The sequence below is a fragment of the Mya arenaria genome, chromosome 16 (assembly GCF_026914265.1).
Source record: "Mya arenaria isolate MELC-2E11 chromosome 16, ASM2691426v1".
In the NCBI taxonomy this organism is placed as follows: domain Eukaryota; kingdom Metazoa; phylum Mollusca; class Bivalvia; order Myida; family Myidae; genus Mya; species Mya arenaria.
Genome location: NC_069137.1, coordinates 4,407,262 through 4,428,463, shown reverse-complemented (window position 1 = coordinate 4,428,463; position 21,202 = coordinate 4,407,262). Strand labels below are relative to the sequence as shown.

Genomic DNA, 21,202 nt, shown 5'->3' with positions numbered 1-21,202 from the left:
CAATTCTAACCATAAAGCCTGGTAAATATATATCATTGTTAATTTCCATGCTTATTTACAACATTTTGTATTATTCATGTTGATGACATTAAAATCCACATTTGTTTCATGTGATGCAAGTAGAATAAGCTTGTGAAACTGTGAGAAAATGATTATCTTCCTCTAAAGACGCATCCTAATTGGTGTAATCAGTGCATTTTTTATTGACTGTTTGTACATAATTGGTGGCACATGGCTAAGCCCAGAAGCAATTCATTAAACTATTAGTCAAGGGACACAACTCTGCATAACTTTCTCTGACGTAAACAAAAAAAAAGAAATAAACTAACGTGCATAATTTCTGTATTGACCACTTTCCACATACTAAGTTTCATTACCCTATCTTTGATACTTTTTGAGATATCACAGGACCAAATCGTCTATATTTTTAATGTCAAGGGCAACCTAGTATGGCTACTGTTTTTAGCTATCCCAGGACCGAGATTTGTTTCAGTCAACCGCTACATTTTTTATAAGTCAAGGGTCTTAACTCTGCATAACTGTGCCTGACGAAATAAATCAAACTAATGTGCATAATATCCATTGTACCCTCCATCCTAATACTGAGATTCATGAATCTAGCTTTGATACTTTTTGAGTTATGACAGGTACACATTGGCTTTATTTTTTATAAATCTAGGGCCAATACCCCGCGTTACTTTGCATGACGAAAAAATAAACTAACGTGCATAAACCCCATATTGCCCTTTTTCCACATACTAAATTTTATTAACCTAGATTTGATACCTTTTGGGTTATCGCAGGACCGAGATTTTTCGTGGACTGACGGACGGACGGAGGGTAAACCTTAAGTCCCCTCCGGTAAAACCGGTAGGGAACTAATAATGAATTAAATTAAACTTTAAACGGTTGAATTGTAAATTGTTTATTAAATTTGATTATTTAAAGAAATGTAAAGCATAGGTTGCATAACGTATTTAGAATTTCAGATATCATTCGGATATCCTGTATTGAAACATTATTGTTTTATCATAATAATGCCTTTTATTATGTTTTAATTCAAAATATAAATTGGACAAAAATTGACCAGGGCGAATGTTAAAGGTGTGTTGTTGTTTTTTAAAGTTTCCTTTCTACTCGTCTCTTCTCGGCAGCAGTTGTCAACTTAATTTAAATGTATAAACGAAAGTGCTCACCTTTCAGTATCCTGACAGTCTGTCGATATTAAACTTTAAAATATGTCCTCGATTGTCTGGGAATACGTATAATGTGTATAAATCCATCCTCTTTCGTAGGGTATAAAGTTCATTAGTTTTAAAAGGTAAAAATGAAAACCAATGCAAATTTTTGAATTACATTTGTCCTTTGATAAACAAATGACTGATCAAAGTATGTATGTATTCTAACTAATTTAGTTTTAGGAAATCAGGATCAGGTAATCATTGCGATTTGGTTTCAGCTATTGGGTGTAAATGAACTCAACGAAGAGCTTCTCTAAAGCTGCCAATACTAAATCAAGCAAACAAGAATAGAGCTTTACCAGCAGATTGCGATCTATTCATACACGTATTGATCTTACTATACACCTTTTCAATGTCAGTGGTATATCGTTTAGATCTTGGAAATACAGGTCTTTGTAATTATTCAGCGTAATTTTAAACTGTATTTGGTTTCAGAATATAATAATGCAGAAGGCCTGCGTTTATACTTCAATGTAAGCGCCGAATAACGGAACATAAGATTCATGAGTCGACGTAAAGCGTTAAACAAACAACAATTTCGAACTGCGTGTTACACTTATTAAACGATATTTCAGAGTAAGCACCTACATATCTTTAAAATGATTCCATACCGCATATTAATCAACGATACATTACAACATTCTTTATTCGATTGATCCGTCTTCACCCACATTAACAAGCATGCCAATATTCATTTCAACGTAGCACCTTAAATCTGGTTTATATTGGTGAAACTAATATTGCATAATAATATAAACTTCAACAATAGTCTGATAGTTTTTGTATACTTTTGGTCAATAAAATGCTCAATAAAAGTTATCGTTTATATATATTAAGTTCAATGTTTGCCTATCATATAATTAGTTTCAACTAAAAACTTTTAATATTATACTAAGTCGTTGTATGAAATATACATATTTATATTATAAATACGAGTTAAACAATTTCTATTTTTCCAAATAAAGTAATAACTCAGATTGTTAAAGGGAGGGTAGGGTTTTATGATGGTAGAAATAGTCACCTGGTTATGAGTTACGTAGAAGAAAATGATAACATTGTCTTACATAGAACAATTGGTTCAATATTTATATTTTCAAATTCTAATGAAAAATAGATTAAACTAATTACGATATTATACTTATAAAACATTTATATAGCATATATTCGATTATTACATACATCATCGGCAACTTTCCATTAGGAAGGAATTATCCGTAAAACCATTTTGTTTACAATTATAATCTTAATGCATGTTTATTAACAATTTAAATACTTGGAATTATTGCATATTCCGTAAGGTCGAACTAATGCAGAAGGCCGGCGTTCATTTAAGGAATGAATTACGGAGTTGATGTCATAATTGGGGTCAGAACGCAATTGGGCTGGTCAATGTGTGTGGATTCCGAATTTAAGAAACCTTTCAGTAATCCTTTTTTTACACATTCTGTAAATTGAATGACCCGATTGTAACAGGAAACATTTTATCAAATGATGCCACAATAACGCGGGAAAAGATCAACCACTTGAAATTACCTTTAAACGTAAAATTGAAACACTTATGTCAACATTATATATCATAAATTAACACTTTTTAGAATTTATATTTTACTATACCGAAAGGCAGTTCATTTCAGGTGTGGAAGTCAAGGTAAATATATTTCAATGTAGGCGCTGCATACTTACGAAAATAATGTAGTCGATTCATACATGACTGAATTTTTAGTTGAAATAGCAAATTGATTTTGTCATTTTACATCACCGACATATGTAATTGATATACAAAAGCGTTTTTTTAGAGTTTTAAACATAAAACTAAACATATTTTACAAGCAAAAACAGTTTTATAATTTGCTATTATTACTGGCGCACCTATTATACGTTGGTCTAGTTGGCGTTTATTAATATTTTGTTTTGCTAGAAAGTTTTAGACCATTTTTACTTTAGATTCATGAGACAATATTAATATTTCAGAGTTATCAGTTACATATCTTTAAGATTATTCCATACCGCAGATTTATCAACGAGACATTTAAACAATCTTCTATCGATTGATCTTTCTCCACCTACATTAACAAACATGTCAATATTTTTTTCGACGTAGCACCTTAAATCTGGTTTATATTGGGGAAGCTCATATTGCATAATAAATATAAACTTCAACAATATTTGTTTTTATGAACAAAACTATAGAAAGAGAATGTCAATGCAGTTGATTACTATTTAGTGTTGCAGGTACAAACGTTGCAAAAAAAGGTGTTGGTTTGCCAATTAAATCAAATTCTTACGGACCGGCGGTCTTCGTTGTCTGCTCATTAATTCAATAAGCCTTTGGTCCAATTACCACCCAATTATCCAGAATTCGTTTTGACAACATATCTAAAAACCAGTCACATCGCGTAGTCACTTGAGAGTTATCGCCCTATGCTTAAAGAAATAACATATAATTGGTAGTGTCCGCTCAATCATCTTAAAAACCTTTTTTTCAATCACCAACCAATTTCATCATAATGAGTATAGGCATGATATCTCGAACAATGTCGATAACCAGCCATATCTCAGGGGTCACTGGCAAGTTTTAACCTTTAAACTATAGAAATTACATCAAATCGCTCTTGTTCAATCAATAACTTTTAAGTTTTGTTCAAGTCATCCCCAAATTCAGTCAAAATGTGTATTTGTATAATATATCGGACAAGGTCGTTAAACAGCCATACTGACGTGGTTACTCAAGTGTATTTTTTAATTATAGAAATACCTAAAAGTTTTCTTTTCCGATCATGTACTTTTGAAGCCTTCATCCAATTACATTCAAATATAGTCAGAGCGTGTATGGGAATTTTTCAATAAATATCGATTATTTATCATATCGCTGTCGTCTTCCAAGAGGTATGGCCCTTTAAAGTTGCACTCTCACAGATTAAACTTTTTAATAACTATTATATTTCTTTTTGTGATAGAACGAGCCATTTTTTGTGAAAATCCATAGAAACCAGTTGTATAAGACTGCTGACAAAAAAAAGATCGCAGATGTATACATTTAAGGTCAACAAATGGTGTTTTTTACCTTTTTTTCTTTAACCGTTAATAAACTGTTAATAAACGGTTTAAGCCACAAAACATTATAACAGAAATATGAATAATCTACGATCTTTTTTTTGTCGGCAATCTTATATCATTGGTTTACAGATATTTACGCTAAAATTTGCTCATTTGAACAAATATATAAAAAAAGTTGTAAAAATGGTATATATGTGAGCGAGTAGCTAAACTTATTAAAAAAAACCACCTTAATTGGCCCCTTTTACTGAACACATTTATACTCTTTGTCCAATCATCACCAAATATGGTCATGATGTGTTTAGGCATAATATCTAGTCCCGTAACAGTCGCCCCATAAACGTTCTGCAGCATAGGTCCAGCTAGTCGTTTTTAAGTCACAGTAGCCACTCAAACGTACTGTTGCATAGTCATTGTTTTGTCACAGTCGCCACTTAAACGTACTGAAGTATAAGCTCATATAGTCAGTGTTTCGTCACAGTCTCCACTGAAATGTACTGAAGCATAAGCTCATATAGTCAGTGTTTCGTCACAGTGGCCCAATTAACGTACTGCAGCATAGGCCCAGCTAGTCGTTGTTAAGTCACAGTCACAACTCAAACGTAATGTTGCATAGTCAGTGTTTCGTCACAGTCGCCACTTAAACGTACTAAAGCATAAGCTCATATAGTCAGTGTTTCGTCACAGTCGCCACATAAACGTACTGTAGCATAAGCTTATGAAGTCAGTGTTTCGTCACAGTCGCCACATAAACGTACTGTAGCATAAGCTCATACAGTCAGTGTTTCGTCACAGTCGCCACATAAACGTACTGTAGCATAAGCTCATACAGTCAGTGTTTCGTCACAGTCGCCACATAAACGTACTGTAGCATAAGCTCATATAGTCAGTGTTTTGTCATAGTCGCCACATAAACGTACTGTAGCATAAGCTCATTTAGTCAGTGTTTCGTCACTGTCGCCACATAAACGTACTGTAGCATAAGATTATATAATCAGTGTTTCGTCACAGTCGCCACATAAACGTACTGTACATAAGCTCATATTGTCAGTGTTTTGTTTCAGTCGCAACATAAAGGTACTAAAGCATAAACTCATATAGTCAGTGTTTCGTTACAATCGCCACATAAACGTACTGTAGCACAAAGAAGACTAATAATACAATTAAGACGACGTTATAGGCGTGTGTATGTTTTGATAAATTGGGTGTATTAAGGAATAAGCACATTTGTAGTTGTGTGTATTTTTCTGCGAGTGAGAGTGTGAGCTTGTATATGTCAATTTGACGGTGTGTCTAATTTTAGGTGAGTATGGTGTTAGTGCATCAGTATGCAAGGTCAGTATGCAACGGTGTACGTGTGTGAATGATTGCACGAACAGATAGTGTGTGCACAAATATATAATGTTGAAGGTGTGTGAATGATGATACGAAGAGTATGTATGTGCAGAAACATGCAACGTTTTAGATCGGTCTTTATATGCTTGCACAAGTACGGTATGTGTTTACCAATATGTAACGTCATAGATGTGTGTATATTTGAGTGAGATTTGTTTGTACATCAAAGTGCAAAGTTGCAGGTGTGTATAAATTTGCGCGTAAAAAGTATATGTGTGTATCGAAATGCAACGTTGTAGGTATGTGTATGCTTGAACGTAAAAAAGTATATGTGTGTATGGATATGCAACGTTGTTAGTGTGTGTAAATTTGCGCGTAAAAAGTATATGTGTGGATCGATATGAAACGCTGAAGGTGTGTGTATATTTGAGCCTAAAAAAAGGATCTGTGTATATCGATATGAAAGGCTGTAAGTGTGTGTATATTTGGGCGTAAAAAGTATTTGTGTGTATCGATATGAAATGCTGTAGGTGGGTGTATATTTGGGCGTAAAAGGTATCTGTGTATATCGATAAGAAATGATGTAGGTGTGTGTATATTTAGGCGTAAAACGTATTCGTGTGTATCGATATGCAACGCTGTCGATGTGTGTATGTTTGAGCAACGCCGTAGGTGTGTGTATGTTTGAGCGTTAAAAAGGATCTGTGTATATCGATATAAACGCTATAGGTGTGTGTATATTTGCGCGTAAAATAATATCTGTGTATATCGATATGCAACGTTGTAAAAGTGTATATATTAGCGCGTGTAAAAGTATTCGTGTGTATCGATAAGCAACGCTGTACGTGTGTATATTAGTATTTGCTCGAAAAAAGTATAAATGTGAATCGTTATGCAACGCTGTAAGTGTGTGTATATTTGCGCGTTCAAAGTATATGTGTGTATCGATATGAAAAGTTGTAGGTGTGTATATTTGCGCATACAAGTATATGTGTGTATCGATATGAAAAATTGTAGGTGTGTATATTTGCGCATACAATATATGTGTGTATCGATATGAAAAATTGTTGGTGTGTATATTTGCGCATACAAGTATATGTGTGTATCGATATGAACAATTGTTGGTGTGTATATTTGTGCAAACAAGTATATGTGTGTATCGATATGAAAAATTGTAGGTGTGTATATTTGCGCATACAAGTATATGTGTGTATCGATATGAAAAAGTGTTGGTGTGTATATTTGCGCATACAAGTATATGTGTGCATCGATATGAGAAATTGTTGGTGTGTATATTTGCGCATCAGAGGTTTTTCAAAACGTGCTATACCAGTTTAGATCAGATACAATCAGAACAAGTTAGAATGTTGAATAATGACTCACTCTATGTTATGCACTCTATGTTATGCATTTAGTGAAATCAAGCCAATCCCTACAGAAAGTTATCACCCGTCATTGTCGCTTGCCGTCTTGTCTCGACAATATCTATTAGACTATTAACCACCCTTGGTAGGTTGCAGGGGAACATTTTTCCTGTTCCTATCAACACAACCCATTGATTACCACGTTTGTACGTTCATTATCTATAACACTCCTTAGATAGTTTGCAGGGTAACATGCGTCTTATTCCTATCAACACAACCTATTGATTTCAACGTGTGTGCGTTCATTATCTATTACACACCATTGGTAGTTTGCAGGGGAACATCCACCCTATTCATATCAACACAACCTATTGATTTCAACGTTTGTGGGTTCACTATCTATTACACAGCCTTGGTAGTTTGCAGGGAAACATACGTCACATTTCTATCAACACAACCTATTAATTTCCACGTATGTGCGTTTATTATCTATTACACACCCTTGGTAGTTTGCAGGTGAACATACGGCTCATTCCTATCAACACAACCAATTGATTTCAACGTTTGTGCGTTCATTTCAAATATCAGATGTACAATCAAAATCTAACACGTTGACAGATGTTTGTCCAAAATCCAACACTTTGACAGATGTTTGTCCAAAATTCAACACTTTGACAGATGTTTGTCCAAAATGTTTCAAGTATTGATTTAATGACAATCTTTACAAATGTAAAAGGTTCAGTGCTCGTATACTGTTTTGAACCCCGACCAGCCCCTGTTTATCTGATCGTTCTAAAATGGTAACCTCAATTTGTTTTATTTGTTTTAAATAAATGTATTGTATGGTAGTGTGTTTTTCAAGTTTGTATATGTTGTTTTGTCAGTGTCCGTTGGGCCAATGTTCGACTTCTCGGCTTTTAGCAGTTCTATTGTATAAAATGTGTTCCTTGGCTGCAATTGCATTTATCTTTTTCAAATTCAATTTTACTTTCTTCCATTTTGAGAACTAAATAATGTTTTGTGAAGTTCCAAAACTATGTAGTGAATGTGTTCCTGCTTGCAGTTTTAAGACATAGCTTGTCATATCACGGAACGATAATAACTCATTTCGCCTCTTTGCCATTTTGTAGTTTTTAAAGCTAGTGATAAGTAAAACTTTATTTTTTTGTAATCAGACCCAATGCTAAAAAATAAGAGTTTAAGAGGCTTTTTGCAGCAAGTACATTTTGTCGCCATTCGTTAATTTAAAACAAAAAAATACATTGACCAATATAAAGAGTGGAATTTAAAGCCTTTAATCATTTGAACTGCAATGACATCATTTGAAGTCTGATAGGGTTTTCGTAAAACTTGATTTTGTCATGGATATATATTAGTCTTATCTTATTTAAATAACGACAGATCTGATACAAATACCTCCTTAAGATAACATCAACTTATTACATAAGAAAAATAGTTTGATGATATCACCCCTCGTATTGGTTGATCATAGAGGCTGTTTTAAAATACTTTGTATGTATTAACGTTAATATCCCATGAATGCTTTATCAATTAATCGACATATTACGTCTTTAAAAAGTATTTAAAGCCAAGTTATTTTGCTGTAACATTGCATTCTAGGCATACATGTAAAGCTTACATACAAGTGGTTCGTTTTCCAATTAAACCTTTTGTTACTTATTCACAAAAAATACCAAGTAAGAAATCACATTTCACACATGTCAAAGATAACACTGAATTTAGTGAACATTGACAGTAAGACATGAATACACTTAAGATAGCATTGTATTGGAGGGTATTCATTTGTCAAACACATGACTCGTATCATCTTTAAATTCAAAAACAAGTCTTCATTACGTTTAGCACAGCCACTTAATATGCCCTGTTATACTGATATTGCTTGTTGGTAATACATATATTGTTTTAACAACGATTGCATACTTGTACCACAAGGTAGTGAAATTGAATTCTTTAATGACAATTAAACTTCCGTATTAGTTTCATGTTGACGCATCACATTCCAATTTTAAGTGTTATGTGGGTCCGGTTTATGAAACGCATGCTCAAACTTACTTTTCCTGTAATTAATAAATATTGTGTAAGAGTTTGTATCACAGATGTTCTGCAAACAAATATTGGTCAAAATTCCATAACATTGGAATTTCAGATAATAGCTCCCATGTGGTTGATTTGCTCTTTTGTTATAACAATCCAGGAGTGCATGGTTGACATGAACTTGGAAACAAAGTTGAGGTTGATGATTTAAAAGATTGCGTAGAAATTTAAGCTGTTCCAAAACAAAAATGCACGTTGAAATGGCCTATTATATATAACTAGAGCTTCAACAGAAGATGAATTAAGATCATGTTAGGAAATGATATATCCTTAAAGACAACCTATAATAAAACTTAAACCGAATGAAATAGAGACAAAAATAGAGAGAGAAGCGTATAAAAGGTAGAAATATTAAAATAATCATGTAACAGATTGTTTTTAAGAGATCTAATCGATTAACAGTGCTGTTTTTTTACAGGTGGGCCTAGAAGGGATACACTCCTTATACTATTATACATTTGATATTGTCTGCAACGATCCCAAATATAGCCATCTTTATTAACTCATTTAAGTGTCTGTTCAATTATCTCCTCAACTTGAATGGCCTCGACAGCCTTGTCCTCGCCTTGCCACGCGTAATTGTTCGTGTTCAGCCATCCCGACACAAGTAATTACGCCGAATTAATTAATGGTTTGCCACTCTGCTTTCTTACTATATCTGTTTCCATTCATTCTACATGTATTAAAATATTATAATTGAAGAGAATAAACACCAGCAAATAAAACATGTGCATGCATCGAAAGAACATCCTGCATTGTTTCTAAACAGTGGTTTGACAATGTTATATTTAAAACACATATTTTGGAGAGATATCTTACTGATATGCATAATTTAAACACAGACTTGGAGAAAGAGACGGACATATACTCGACGTCGTGTAGTAACCGACTAGCAGCGGGACCCACCCCCACCTGTACGTCTTCACAGTTGGTATTCGAAAGCCGTTCAGAACCTGCGCTACCCTAAAGCAAATATAATTGATGAATTCAGAATCATATGGTGTATATGGTCGATAGTGAAGATTCCTATTCTGATTAAGTTTACAATCATGAACCCTTCGACTGTGTGCACTGCTAGTTCCATTGGTTGACATACTGTCTAGCGCTCCAAGGATCGTCGGTTCAGCATCACCTCGGCCGTACTTATACTCCCCAGGTGGACGTAACCGGTTACAGAAGTGTACAGTCAATGCCAAGTGTGGCACGGAATACTGGTCTGTCCCATAACGATTATATTCGGGATTAAGCATCTATATTTTAAAGAGTGGATGAATGCCGTATCCATTGGTTTGAAGGCAGCCATTTATGCAGCTAGCTTAGCTCGCAGATCTATTGCCTTGTATATAAAATATCCGAGTTTCGTTCAAGACGAATGAGCTAGGTCATAAACTTTGGAAAACTCACTAAATAAAAAGTAGACTGGCACAAACATGGCCCTGAAAACGATTACAAACCAGTGTTCCGGCAGTGTCGGGAACTAACTCGAATAAAGAAAGCGTAGTATCACCATGATGTTCAATGTGACATTTATATTATGGTGATAATTAAAGAAGTCCAACTTCAACACAAATTATTTATTTATGAAACAACGTTTCGGCCATTCGGCCTTCATCAGGTTGTATGTATATAATGAACAGAAAATGAGGTCAACATCAAATGACCTCAACGTTGATAACGTCAAATATAGCATACATTTTTGCGCAAAATAATGTCTTATAGGCCATGTCAGTCAATAAATGTGCATGAACCTCACCAGTCAATAACTGACATATATCTCATCAGTCAATAGCTGTATATAACCTCATCAGTCATTAACTGTACATGCACCTCATCAGTCAATAACTGTACATGCACCTCATCAGTCAATAACTGTACATGCACCTCATCAGTCAATAACTGTACATGAACCTCATCAGTAAATATCTTCACATGTACCTCATCAGTCAATAACTGACCATGACCCTCCTCATTCAATATATGTGCAAGAACCAAATAAGTCAATAACCGTATATGTACCTAATCAGTCAATAAATGTATACAAAGTTTATCAGTAAATAATGTATATGAAACCCACTAACTATTAAGAACCTCATTCATCAGTCAATAACTGTACATGAACCTCATCAGACAATAACTGTACATGCACCTCATCAGTCAATAACTGTATTAAAATGAACCTTGTCAGTCAATAACTGTACATGCTCCTCATCAGTCAATGACTGCACATGCACCTCATCAGTCAATATCTGTGTATGAACCTCATCAGTCATTAACTGTACATGTACCATATCAGTCAATATTTGTGCATGAACTTCATCAGTCAGTACCTGTACATTTACCTCATCAGCCATTAACTGTTACAGTTCATGTACCATATCAGTCAATATATTGCATGAACCTCATCAGTCAATATGTGTACATGCAACTTATCAGTCAATAACTGTACATGTACCTCATCAGTCATTAACTGTTACAGTACATGTACCACATCAGTCATATATGTGCATGAACCTCATCAGTCAATAACTGTACATTTACCTCATCAGCCATTAACTGTTACAGTACATGTACCACATCAGTCATATATGTGCATGAACCTCATCATCAATAATAATTCACCATTTAAACAAATGCATCAGATAAATGTAAAATTAGAATCATAAGTGACGGATATTTCCGGACCGACGCAACTATTCATTATACAAACATAGCTTTTAAAAATGAACGTTTTGTTTGGATTTAACTCATTTAAGGAATTTTGAAAAGTTGTTATCAATTATAATATGTACTTTGAAACTGATCATAATACGTTTGTTTTATTTAACCAGAGTATAATAAACTAAAATCTAAACAATCTTTATCGAATACAAATCATTCGACCATGATAAATTGATTCTATGTTAAGTAGCATTAAGCTTCAATATTTAATGAAAAACATTTACCAACTATCCAAAAGGATTTATTTATGAACATTCACACAATATTTGATATATTTATATAAATTTCTGGTTACTTTGTGACACTGAAGCATATATAAAAGCTTAAATCAAGTTGATATCTTTGTATTTCTCAATTCCATTGTGGCAAATTTGGGGCAAAATGATAAAGGTAAACATGAACTTCGCCACACATGCACAGCATTAACATGGGCAGTACTACATGCACAGAAGATGTATGTTTTACGCACAGAGCAAATTATAACGACATTGTGTAGAACTTTGATCCTCATTCAATATACTAATGCTGTCATTTATTAAGTGGTGCCTGCTACAAATGGATATGGCGTGATTTAAAAACAACTATTAATATCTGACGTGATTTCAAGTGAGTTTATACTTTGTTTGTTTTAGCCGACAAACACTTCATTAAAAAATATAATCTATACTTTTTGAATCAAATAACATCCATTGATATATAAATGAACTGCCGATAAATTAAAAGACGTATGCCGTTGGTAATATTCCGTCATTCTTGTCCAATTGGTACGTATTACTGATTTGAGCTATGATTTAACAATCACTTATACTGTCTACAAATTGAATGTCAAGAGTTATGTTTTTCAATAGACGAGATGAATCCTTATGGATGGACTCAGTACAGTATGGAAAAAAATATATTGCATGCAAGGGCCAACATTTTAATATTTATTCCTTTCTAAAGTCAATAACGTAAAGCCTAAAAGGTGTATTCATTACAATGTAAGTTTAAACGGCCGACGATGAAATATATCTCCTGTGATAGCATTGTTACAAGTAGGACGCAATTATACTGAAACCAAGTACAAAGTCAATATTCCACATTCATATAATTACCAAACGATATAATCAGGTTTACACGTCTCAATATATCAACCTTTAAATGCGAACAAAGGAAACACGAACTGTTAAATCATGGGTAAGACGACAGATATTTACAAGCATTTGTAATCTGGTTTATGTTCTATGTCTTTGGCGTTTACCCAGTGCCATTAAACCGGGCTCATGTTTAAACGTTTGGCTACTGATCTTGTTTCTGTAGTTTTTTATATACGTATTTATTCTAATTGATGTAAAATGAGTATAGATTTAACATTTGAATGGAATGGAATCATAATTATCACAATTTGTACTATGCGAAGAGTTATTTTATAATGAAAGGAAACGTAGGAGACAAATGTAACAGTAAATATCAAAAAGGCTGAAAGTTACAGATAACAAAACAATAGCAGACAAGTATACACATAACGAAGAACATGCTCTTAATACGAGAGACGTAATTACAATAATTGACATCATGAAATGTATTCATTGACAATAAGTACACTAACACAATTAGAGACTAATACACGGCGTAGCCGGGACGTTTAGTGATAATTGGCCCGAGTGACTCATAATAGCCCAAGACATAGAGATCATATTTACAGGCACACTTATCAACGCTAAACAGGCACCAAACATTTTTTTTTGTCAAAGTAATGTATCCGAAAGCACATAGGGTATGATATCATCAGATTTCTTGAAGCCAATGCATTTTAAAAATGTCCAGTTCCCTGTTAAGATCTGGTTAACATTTGTGTATTGACGAGCTATGTCTTTTAATTTATCGGCTGTTCATTTATATATCAATGACTATTATTTGTTTCAGAAAGTATAGATTATATTTCGCGATGAAGTATAATATATTCCACACTGAAACTTGAATCACGTCTGATATAGTTGTTTCTAAATCACGCCATATCCATTTGTAGCCGGGCACCACTTAGTAAACGATAGCATGAGTATATTGAATGAAGATCAAAGTTCTACACTGTGTCGTGATTTTTTGCTTTGTGCGTAAAACAAATGTATTCTGTGCTAAAGAAGGCCATAAAATCTCTCGAGACGATATGATAATGATGTATTTAAACTTTTTCTTAATGTTAATGTATTTGAACCTATAAAAGCGCTTGCAAAAAACATCGCTTAAGATATGGTCATCAGATTAAAATACACATTACAATGCTAACTATCTCAAGAACAAACTTCCGCGTAAAGAAGAATAACATTTAACCAGGTAAATTCAAGGGAAGTGGCTGCAAACCTAAAAGACAAACTCGAATTTGATTCGCATTGTTTATCGCTGTCATTAATGGCATATTATTTAGTGTCACATTTTATGCGGAATTGAATATGCGATATAATGGCAAGGGATAAGTTCAGTCATATGATCCATACATTTAATACATGCACTAAGGAGATTACGAATCTTGTCACGCAATAATATCGACAAAATTAAGATATTGGACGACTTCTTTTGATCTGCATTGAATAGTATCTCAATCAATATTTATTCTAACAGTATCATCTTACAACGCTACAATTTAAAGCAGAGAGAAATAAATGTATACAAGTCAGATATAAGGAGTGTATTTATGAATCAGTGTCTGCATCTTTTCATATTGATATTTAAAATTGATTTTGAATTCTCAATTTCATGCTTAGGTTTTGAACCAATATTATTTGACGAAGGAAATATCGCCGGAGAGAACGCCTATCACAGAATATTTTATATATCGACTGCAAAAAACTGTTGAAAGTTCCAAAACTATAGTATGAATTTTGAAAAAACCCTGACAATACATGCCCACCTAAGTGTTAATGACTCCAATTGAACAATACATATATCAGAGGTCAATATAATAGTTCGACTAATGAAACGGTAGTAGTACTCAAGTTTCCCAAGACATTTATTTCACTAAGTCAACAGTCAACCGATATAAATATATTAATCATGCGAAGCGTTAGATATAAACAGTTGATGGTCCAGTTTTTAGGCATATGTTAATATAGTATGTAGACCAGTAAGAAAAGATTGTTAGTTTTTACTTACACAAAATAAATGAAATTGCATCTGCAACTGTATTTTGTACGTACATAACAAAAAACAAACAACAATAACCACTTTTTGTGCCCCATTCTTTGTAAATTGATTCCTTATTCGGGTGGTACTAACATTAATGGCGTTTACCCAGTGCCATTAAACCGGGTCTATGTTTGAACTTTTGGCTACTGAGCTTGTTTCTGTAGTTTTTCACATTTAGTATTAAGCGCAAACTATTTTACATCTTTAATCTATGTCAATATACACACAACACAAAATAGTACAATGGAATGTCCTATGTGTTCTGTATCAGAGCGTTTCAGTAATATATAAATTTAAAAAAAACAAATGTATAAAGGGACATAACACCTGTGTTGACGAATTGTTGATGCTTTACTGACCGGCTTACGAGATACGTCAATATTGTGTGTAATGATGTGTATGTCATGACATTTTTGTTTTACAATCCCGCATTTGTTTTCTTTATATGTTTTCATGTGATTTACAAGGTCAGAGTAATATGCTTGCAAGTGATTCAACATTCAAAATGTAACAAATGAGCAAAGGCAGACCTTTGAATTCACAATCAACATTTTTTAGCATTATTGCTTTCCATTCACAGGGTCCTGCAGTGTTCTTGTTTTCAACACTTCTTGTATTAAGATGTTACATTAGTTTCGGATAGCATACTTGTTCACTCACATATTTGCATGCATATTGTTAAATAAACTTTGAATGTCGATAAACATGACCTGGTATATGGCTTAAACATTATATTTACTGACTTGGGGTTTCTTTATATAGACATATTATTAAAAATGAAAACATTGAGTATCTTGTCAATACGATTACCTAATTTGCAAAAAAGACACAGTTTATCCTTATAACAACTAAGTAGGTAGTTAAAACGACTAGGTATCATATTGTTACGATCTATTATTCTTTGTTATGACCTGTTTTCTCCCTTCAGCGATTAAGTAACTATATTGTCATTAAAATACACTAGAACGAATAAGTATATCAGTATTAAATAAACTATCAGTCTGTATAAACATGATACTAGGTAGTTTGAAATAAATACGAAGTCCGAGATTAAATCCGATACTAAATTGTTTAAAACTAAACTTAGTCGTTTAATGCACATTCCACAATGCTATACATTAGGTGATTGCATATTGGCTGGGTTATTTGTCCGAGTATAAGATTGCAATGACGTTTTCCAACACCAAATGTTTAATTTCATTTTACACCTTCCGTCGAAATAAATTGTTGGTTCTCACTCGATAAAATATATTGCGATCTAAAACTAAAATAAGTTTCAATCATTTATAAACAAAACCTTATACAAGCTAGCCTTACTGTCTTTGTGCTTGAAATGCACACACGTCACGTCACTTTGTTAAAGCGTTTCGCAATACCAACTTCGTTTGTACGAGTCACATGGGTTCAAAGAAAAACCACTCTATACGACACTTGTTAATTCAATTTCATCTTTTATATTTAGTTCAATTAAACACCTTTAGAATTGTTGAAGAAACAGCCTTCTTAGCACTGTATATTATATCGTTCTGCTAGGTTTGAAATTGTTTTTATCTTATTTGAGAACAAAGCATTGCAAATCAAATTTTAAATAGTTTCAACTAATAAGGATACATAAGAACACACTTACTCGTTGTAACCGAGTTATATGAGTTATAATCCGAACAATTAGAGTAGGTTCACTGTACAAGAGCTAAAGCTTCAGTCTACACAACTCTTCCAAATTCCATTTCACTGTATGTAAGGGTTTCAACTTATTTCATTTTGGTTATATAAAACAGCCCGAGTAAACACGGCCAGCATGACAAAGATTTAGCATTTCTAGTTTATGAAATCATCTACTGAAAACGGAACACAATAATGTAAATACTCAAAGAGATATATCGCGTAAATCAATAAGAAAGCTATGTTTTCAATTTTGATTTAAGATTTAAATAAGTATCGATCAACTCGACAGGCTTTGTATTGATATTTATATCTATTTTGAGGACAAAGCTTGGCGTATCATATTTCCGAACTAATAGACCTGATGCACAATTTCTTCACGTAAAGGCTCATTGAATATAATACTTATCAGTCTTAACAGCAAACGATTAACGAACTTTTCTGAATAGTATCGATTTGTAACCCGAATCGACGGTTATTATAGTTGTGAAAGCACAATGAACGATTAAGAATGTTCGCGAGATTTACTTTAACCTAAAATATTTACTTTTATATATTTCATTACTCATAGTTAATAATTAAGTATATAAACTTTTGGATTTGATCTAACAGTTAATTTACCTTAAATCTTTACCCTAAACAACCGTTATGTAAAGAAATATGAAAAGAAAAATAATCAGCCTAATCTTATTTAAAAAATAAACTGATAATAACCCATACATATTAGGATTTAACTGATATGTGCATGTACATAAGCTATTTAAAATTAACACTACATCTAGCAATACGTCCGCTGTAAGGCAGTTGCCTTATTTTTAAAAAAGCGGCCATCTACTGACCATGACCAATGTGTTTACCAAGATTATGGATCCAATTTCAAGGCGTGTTGTAAGTTAAAGTAGTGTGTAGACATAGTAGAATTACCACGTATCCATCTAACAACACGTCTCCATTTAACAACAACAACAACATGTCCCCACATTTGTGCTTTAGCACATAATTTCCGGTTTTATGTGAAACACTTCCCAACACATCATCATTTTCATATGTTTGTTAGATATCAACCTTAATTTAGATCAGAAAAATAGAGAAACACGATAAATATGACGTTTTTAGATTCGTCAGGAGACACAACTCTTGCCCGAACCAAGCAGTCTGATTTTGTCCATAGTTAAACTTTATCAGTACCATATACACAAAGTTTAAGTTTGATCAAGATTGCTTTAGAAATATTGGATCTTGAAAGGCAACAAGCGAACAGTTGAAATACGACACACTGCGTTAACGATCGGATAGTCAACGATCATAAAAAGCACTCAGAATGAATTTTATGTGTTAAGATGAGCAATCACATTCAACTGGTTATATGCATTTTAAGTTATTTAGAGTAGTATACTGGTTATTGCAATAAAAATCCTAAGACTTGGTTTGACTTTGATTTCCTACAATACATTATGCATGTGCTCATGTTTAGATCTCTTAAGTAACACACAAGCTAAGTAATACACATGCTAGAAGTGAATGTCAATGAATAGTAAATCAGTCATAAATATTTAGCTTACCTTTTGATTTGTGTCAAAACATTTTCTTACGATGAAAATGATCTACAAACTGGGTAAAAACCCGAATCACATTCAACGTGTACCACTATGGCAAATCTGAAATTAAAACGATAATACAGTTACGTCCCTTAATTTTATGTTTGTTTTCATGCTTTGCGGTTCATGTCTGAGCATAAAAGTACATCCGATACCAGCTCGGCTACATCCGAAACTGAGTAATAAATCAATAATACCGTCAATCTATTGCAATCAAAAGCGTTAAATCCATCCAGAAAATATGCATTCAAAGTTAGTCATCTCTACCTTGTTGATATGTTTACAAATGTTACGATAAACGTTAACGATAACTAAAAATGGCCTTTCATTGCTTCCGTTGTATACATATTATATATATCAACATAAACAAACAAGAACAAAGTTTTATATGCTGAGTATCATTTTAGAAAATGAAACACCTCAGCGATAATTTGATTTCCGTCTTATCAGACCTTTATATTGCATTGAACTTAATGTTAAGTCAGGGTTTGACCGAGTATAGGGTTATATTCATAAGTTTGCGGCGCTTAATTTCAAATACGAAGGTCGGCCTTCTGTATTTAAATATAATGACTACGCCAAACAAGCAATTAAACCAAGTATTTAAATTGTAAATATACTTGCATTATGATTAAAACTTAAAAAAAAGTATGGTTAACGGATAATTTCTACCTAATAAAAAGTTGCCGATGGTCTATGTAATAATTTAGTAATATATATATATATACAAATGTTTTATAAGTACAATATTGTAATTAGTTCAATCCATTAGTCATAACATGTACCTCCTTTGCCAATTACCGTGTTAATACTTCGTTAAACAATCAGTGTTCATCTACCTCGTAAGCCACTAACTGTGATAGTACCTCGTCAAACAATAAGTGTTCATGTACCTCGTTAGCAATTTACTGTACATGTAGCTCGTTAGTCAATCAATGTACATGCACCTCATCCGCCAATAACTGTACATGTACCTCATACAACAAAATTTGTAGATGTACCTAACCCGTAAATAACTGAACATGTACATCATCTGTCAATAATTGTACATGAACCTTGTCAGTAAATAACTGTACATGTACCTCAATAGTAAATAACTGTACATGTACCTCACCCAACAGTAATCGTACTTGTACATCATCCGTCAATAAGTATGCATGCACCTCGTTAGTTAAATACTGTACATGTACCTTGTTAGCAAATCAATGTACATGTAACTGATCAATGAATAACAGTAAATGTACCTTTTCATTCAATAAGTGTACATGTAACCTCGTAAGTCAATAATTGTACATAAACACCATTAGTAGGTAACAGCGCCTGTACCACATCAGTCAATAACTGTATATGTACTTCATCAGTCAATAACTGTACATGTACCTCATCAGTCAATAAGTGTACATGTACCTCATCATTCAATAACTGTACATGTACCTCAGGTGTCAATAACCGTACATGTCCCTAGTCAGTCAATAATGGCGCATGTAACTTATCAGTATATAATTGGAAATGTACATCATCAGTCAATAACTACACTTGTATATCTGCAGTCAATAACTGTACATGTATAACTTCAGTCAATAACTGTACATGTACCTCGTTAGTCAAACACTGTACCTCACCTCATTGGTCAATAAATGTACATTTTACTCATTAGTCAATATTTGTACATGTGCCTAATTTGTTTATTATTATACATGTTACATGTTTGTCAATAACTCTATATGTACCTAAATTCATATTGGCATAAGGGGGAAATGAATAAATAATACCAGTAATATACAATTAAACAATTTTAACATTTCATGTCATGATAGAGCATTTTATTGTTTTACTATAGATGCACATCTTAATCTGATGCTATGTCTGTAAATATACTGTAATGTAAACACCATTGTCACAACCAATTAGTTGGTTTATTGGATAGTTTAATACCATGCACAATGTGTGGTCACATTGTAATCCTTTTAATTCATCTTCACTTATAAAGGCTCCTTTTTAACTAAGGTATCATATGTTCTTTGTAGAACATTGCACTATATGTACATATGTGAGCATTCAAATGACAAAAGATACATCTTTTCTTTTTTCAGACATACCATTTGATGCCGTGTGTACAATAAAAACATGATGAAAGATTGACAAGGAATAATGGTCTTGATGGTGCTTTGCTTCTCTTTGACAATATGTTTAATAATGGTATTGAAAAGGGAATTAAAATCCAATTGTTGTTTTATGAATGATAATATGTATAAGGGTATAAGCAACATATGAACACATTGTCATAAGGACTATCATAGTAATTAAATTACAAAACCATAGTCTGTATCCGTATGCTAAACCCCCAAACTTAACTCGTGTTCAAGTGAAATAAAATATTACTGACGGTTCCAAGGTCATAACCCGATCTTATTTATATGGCTATTTTGATGCTTGTGGTATCTTTGGTGTGTGTCTTCATTTCTGACTCTCGTTTCGTGTCGTTTGGCCCCTTAACTTGCGCTTTAAACCTTAGTTATGTTTGACATTTTGACTACAAGGCGTGTCCCCCTAGTTTCCAGTCACGTCCAGTACCGTCACAAATGTAGACACAGAGTGAGAGTGAGGCAAATACCGGGTGTGATTTCTAACGTTTTAAGAATATACATCGTTGTGTAATTGTGAAGTTTCATTCTTTAAAATTTGAGGAAATGTTCTTGAGAATGTGTATACTGGGAAGTTGCCTAATTCCGGATCAATTTTGAAGTTTTCTTAAACTACTGTTGGAATTACTAAACATAAGTGACATACAAATGTTGGGTCCTAAATTAAACGATATGGAAAGAGAATGATATAATATTCAGTACCAAAAAGGGACATAAACGAAGTCCGAAAACCTGCATCCAGTGCCTAAATATTCGGCGTTTTTTTAAAGAACAAAGTAAATGTACATAGAGGGTTTCAAATGAGC

The 21,202-nt window shown here is 33.2% G+C and overlaps 1 protein-coding gene across 4 annotated transcripts in view; it reads right to left on the bottom strand.

Annotated features, from left to right (window-relative positions):
• LOC128222474 (uncharacterized) overlaps positions 1-16,869 on the bottom strand; it is a 43,995-nt gene extending 27,126 nt beyond the window's left edge. For all 4 annotated transcript variants that reach the window (XM_052931488.1, XM_052931491.1, XM_052931490.1 and 1 more), the window contains exon 1: positions 16,620-16,869. The gene's annotated coding sequence lies outside the window, so the exon portion shown is untranslated. The remainder of the gene's footprint in view (positions 1-16,619) is intronic.
• Between the last annotated feature and the right edge of the window lie 4,333 nt (positions 16,870-21,202).